The following is a 6000-nucleotide window of genomic DNA, read 5'->3' on the forward strand; positions in this document are numbered from 1 at the left end:
GGAGCATATTGATGAAAAGGGAAAGGAGCATTGTGATGACAAGATCCTGGAGCATTATGATGAGTAGACCAGGAGCCTGGTGATGACAAGTCTCATGGAGCATTCTGATGAAAAGGGGCATGGAGCATTGTGATTACAGGGCTCTTGGAGCATTGTGATGAAAAGGGCATGGAACATTGTGATGAAAAAGGCATGGAGCCATGTCATGACTGGGTTCAAGGAGCATAGTGATGACAATCGTCAGGGAGCGTTGTGATGACAACTGATTTGAGCATTGGATGACAAAGGTCAGGAGCATTGTGATGATAAAACCATGGATAATTGTGATGACGAGCGTCATAGGGCATTGTGATGACAAGTGTTATGGAACATTGTGATCACAAGGGTTTGGAGCATTGTGATGACAGAGGTCATGGAGCCTTTTGATTTCAAGAAGCGTGGAGCATCATGATGACAAGGGAATGAATCAATGTGATCCCAAGTTTTATGGAGGATTGGGATGACAATGGTAAGGTAAGATTGTGAAGACAGGCACATGGAGCATTGTGATGACAAAGTCATGTAGCATTTTGCTGACAAAGGCATGGATCATTGTGGGCAAAATATTCATGGAGTAATGTGATGACAGGTGTCATGGGGCATTGTGGTGATAAGGGAATGGAGCACTGTGATGACAAGATTCTGGAGCATTGTTATGAGAAGACCATTGAGCCTTGTGATGACAAATCTCATGGAGCATTCTGATGATAATGGACATGGAACACTGTGATTACAAGGTTCTTGGAGTATTGTGATGACAAGGGCATGGAGCATTGTGATGAGAAGGCCATGGAGCTTTCTGATGACATGCATCATGGACTTTGTGATGAGAAGGGCATGGAGCATTGTGAGTGCAGAGTTCTTGGAGCGTTGTGATGAAAAAGGCATGGATCATTGTGATGAAAAAGGCATGGAGCCTTGTCATGACAGGCTTCAGGGAGCATACTGATGTCAAGTGTTAGGGAGCATTGTGATGACAAGTGTATTGAGCATTGTGATGACAAAGGTCATGGAGCATTGTGATGAGAAGACCATGGATAAATGTGATGACGAGCGTTATTGGGCGTTGTGATGACAAATGCTATGGAACATTGTGATCAGAAGCGTTTGGAGCATTCTGATGAGAAAGGTCATGGAGCATTTTGATTTCATTGTGATGACAATAGCAAGAAGCATTATGATGATGTTCATGGTGCATTGTGATGAAAGGGTCCATGGAGTATTGAGATGAAAAGGGGCATGGAGCATTGTGATGACAGGGGTCTTGGAGCATGGTGATGACATGGGCATGGAGCATTGTGATGAGAAGTCCATGGAGGATTCTGATGACATGCATCATGGAGCTTTGTGATGACAAGGGCATGGAGCATTGTGACGACAAGGGAATGGGGCATTGTGATGACAAGGGCCATTGAGAATTTTGATGAAAAGGTCGTGAAGCACTGTGATGACGAGTGCATGGAGCATGCTATGACAAGGGTCATGGAGCATTGCGATGACAAGTGAATGAGAATTGTGCTGACATATGCATGTAACATTTTGATGTGAAGTGTCATGGACCATTGTGATGACAAGGATGTTGAGAATTGTTATGACAATGGACATGGAGCATTGGGATGATCAGGGCATGGAGCTTTGTGATGGCAAGACCGTGGAGCATTGTGATGTGAAGACCTTGGATAATTGTGATGACGAGTGTCTTGGAGTACTGTAATGACAAGGGGCATGGAGCATTGTGAGGACAGGGGTCATTTAGCATTGTGATGACAAGTGTCATGGAGCATTCTGATGACCATCTTGTGGAGTATTGTGATGACAATGACATGGAGCATTGTGATGGAAAGGGCATGGAGCATTGTGAAGAGAAGTCCACAGATAATGGTGAAGAGGAGCGTCATGGGGCGTTGTGATGACAAGTGTCATGGAACATTGTGATCACAAGGGTTTGAAGCATTGTGATGCCAGAGGTCATGGTGCATTTTGATTTCATTGTGATGACAATAGCATGAAGCATTATGATGATGGGGATGGTGCACTGTGATGCCAGGGGTCATGGAGGATTGTGATGACAGGGGTCTAGGAGCATCATGATGACAAGAGCATGGAGCATTGTGCTGAGAGGGCCAAGGAGCATTTTGACGACATGTGTCATGGAGCTTTGTGATGACAAGGGCATGGGGCATTGTAATTGCAGGTGTCTTGGAGCATTGAGATGCCAAGTGTCACGGAGCCTTGTGATGACAAGGCCGTGGAACATTGTGATGACCGAGGTCATGGAGCATTGTTATGACAGGGGTAATGGAGCATTGTGATAACAAGGGCATAGAGCATTGGTCTGAGAAGTTTCATGGATTATTGTGATGATAGTGTGCATGCAGCATTGTGATGACAAGGGCATGGAACATTGTGATACATGGGTCATGGAGGAATGTAATGACAAGGACATGGAGCATTGTGATGAGAAGGGCATGGAACATTGTGATGACAAGTGTCATGGAGTTTTGTGATGACAGGGGCATGGAGCAATGTGATGAGAGGGTTCATGGAGCAGTGTGATGACAGTGGCATGGAGCACTGTGGTGCCAAGGGTCATGGAGATTTGTGATGACAAAGGTCATGAAGCATATTGAGGTCAAGGGCATGGTACATTGTGATGAGAAGGGCAGGGAGCATTATGATGACAAGGTCATGTAGCATTTTGATGACAAAGGCATGGAGCATCGTGATGACAAGTGTCATGGAGCACTGTGATGACAGGCGTCACGGTTCATTGTGATTACAGGTTTCATGGAGCATTGGGATGACAATGGTCATGGAGAATTTTGATGAGAAGCGTCCCGGATCATTGTTTTGTCAGGGGTCATGGAGGGTTGAGATGACAGTACTCATGCAGCATTGTGAGGACAGGGGTCATGGAGCATTGTGAAGATAAGGGGCATGGAGCTTTGTGATTACAGGGGTCTTGGAGCATTGTGAAGACAAGGGCATGGATCATTGTGATGACAATGTCATGGAGTATTGTGAAGGCAGGTGTCAAGGAGCATTGTGATGACTTATGTCAGGGTCCATTGTGATGACAATGGCATGGAGCATTGTGATGACAAGGAAATGGAGCATTGTGATGCCAAGGGCCATTGAGAATTTTGAAGACAATGTCGTGAAGCACTGTGATGACAAGCGCATGGAGCTTGCTATGAAAAGGGTCATTGAGCATTGCGATGACAAGTGCATGGAGCATTGTGATGACACGATCATGTAACATTATGATGAGAAGTGTCATGGAACATATTGATGACAGGGACGAGGAGAATTGTGATGACAATGCACATGGAGCATTGGGAAGTCCAGGGCATGGAGCATTGTGATGGCAAGACCGTGGAGCATTGCGATGAGAAGACCATGGATAATTGTGATGACGAGTGTCTTGGAGCACTGTAATGACAAGGGGCATGTAGCATTGTGATGACAAGTGTAATGGAGCATTCTGATCACCATCTTGTGGAGTATTGTGATGACAATGGCATGGAGCATTGTGATGAAAAGGGCATGGAGCATTGTGATGAAAACGGCATGGAGCCTTTTCATGACAGGTTTCAATGAGCATTCTGACGACAATTGTCAGGGAGCATTGTGATGACAAGTATATTGAGCATTGTGATGACAAAGGTCATGAAGCATTGTGATGAAAATGGCATGGAGCATTGTGATGCAAAGTGCTATGGAGCATTGTGATCACAAGTGTTGGTAGCATTGTGATGACAGAGGTCATGGAGCACAGTGATTTCAAGGACCATGGAGCATTGTGATGACAAGTGTATGGGGCAATGTGATCCCAAGTTTCATGGAGGATTGTGATGACAAGCACATGGAGCATTGTGATGGCAAGTTCATGTAGGATTTTGCTGACAAAGGCATGGAGCATGGTGATTACAGTGGTCATTGAGCATTGGGATAACAAGGGTATGGAGCATTGGGCTTAAAATATTCATGGAGTATTGTGATGACAGGTTTCATGGAGCATATTGATGAAAAGGGAAAGGAGCATTGTGATGACAAGATCCTGGAGCATTATGATGAGTAGACCAGGAGCCTGGTGATGACAAGTCTCATGGAGCATTCTGATGAAAAGGGGCATGGAACATTGTGATTACAGGGCTCTTGGAGCATTGTGATGACAAAGGCATGGAGCATTGTGATGAGAAGTCCATGGAACATTCTGATGACATGCGTCATGGAGTATTGTGATGACAGGGGCATGGAGCATTGTGATTACAGGGTTCTTGTAGCTTTGTGATGAAAAGGGCATGGATCATTGTGATGAAAAAGGCATGGAGCCATGTCATGACTGTGTTCAAGGAGCATAGTGATGACAAGGGTCCGGGAGCATTGTGATGACAACTGTATTGAACATTGGATGACAAAGGTCAGGAGCATTGTGATGATAAAACCATGGATAATTGTGAGGACGAGCGTCATAGGGCATTGTGATGACAAGTGTTATGGAACATTGTGATCACAAGTGTTTGGAGCATTGTGATGACAGAGGTCATGGAGCCTTTTGATTTTAAGAAGCGTGGAGCATCGTGATGACAAGGGCATGAATCAATGTGATCCCAAGTTTTATGGATGATTGGGATGACAATGGTAAGGTAAGATTGTGAAGACAGGCGCATGGAGCATTGTGATGACAAAGTCATGTAGCATTTTGCTGACAAAGGCATGGATCATTGTGGGCAAAATATTCATGGAGTAATGTGATGACAGGTGTCATGGGGCATGGTGGTGATAAGGGAATGGAGCACTGTGATGACAAGGTTCTGGAGCATTGTTAGGAGAAGACCATTGAGCCTTGTGATGACAAATCTCATGGAGCATTCTGATGATAATGGACATAGAACACTGTGATTACAAGGTTCTTGGAGTATTGTGATGACAAGGGCATGGAGCGTTGTGATGAGAAGCCCATGGAGCTTTCTGATGACATGCATCATGGACTTTGTAATGACAAGGGCATGGAGCATTGTGAGTGCAGAGTTCTTGGAGCGTTGTGATGAAAAAGGCATGGATCATTGTGATGAAAAAGGCATGGAGCCTTGTCATGACAGGCTTCAAGGAGCATACTGATGTCAAGTGTTAGGGAGCATTGTGATGACAAGTGTATTGAGCATTGTGATGACAAAGGTCATGGAGCATTGTGATGAGAAGACCATGGATAAATGTGATGACGAGCGTTATTGGGCGTTAAGATGACAAATGTTATGGAACATTGTGATCAGAAGAGTTTGGAGCATTCTGATGAGAGAGGTCATGGAGCATTTTGATTTCATTGTGATGACAATAGCAAGAAGCATTATGATGATGTTCATGGTGCATTGTGATGAAAGGGTGCATGGAGTATTGAGATGAAAAGGGGCATGGAGCATTGTGATGACAGGGGTCTTGGAGCATGGTGATGACATGGGCATGGAGCATTGTGATGAGAAGTCCATGGAGGATTCTGATGACATGCATCATGGAGCTTTGTGATGACAAGGGCATGGAGCATTGTGACGACAAGGGAATGGGGCATTGTGATGACAAGGGCCATTGAGAATTTTGATGAAAAGGTCGTGAAGCACTGTGATGACGAGTGCATGGAGCATGCTATGACAAGGGTCATGGAGCATTGCGATGACAAGTGAATGAGAATTGTGCTGACATATGCATGTAACATTTTGATGTGAAGTGTCATGGACCATTGTGATGACAAGGACGTTGAGAATTGTTATGACAATGGACATGGAGCATTGGGATGATCAGGGCATGGAGCTTTGTGATGGCAAGACCGTGGAGCATTGTGATGTGAAGACCTTGGATAATTGTGATGACGAGTGTCTTGGAGTACTGTAATGACAAGGGGCATGGAGCATTGTGAGGACAGGGGTCATTTAGCATTGTGATGACAAGTGTCATGGAGCATTC

This window comes from Mesoplodon densirostris (genome assembly GCF_025265405.1).
Source record: "Mesoplodon densirostris isolate mMesDen1 chromosome Y unlocalized genomic scaffold, mMesDen1 primary haplotype SUPER_Y_unloc_1, whole genome shotgun sequence".
NCBI lineage: Eukaryota > Metazoa > Chordata > Mammalia > Artiodactyla > Ziphiidae > Mesoplodon > Mesoplodon densirostris.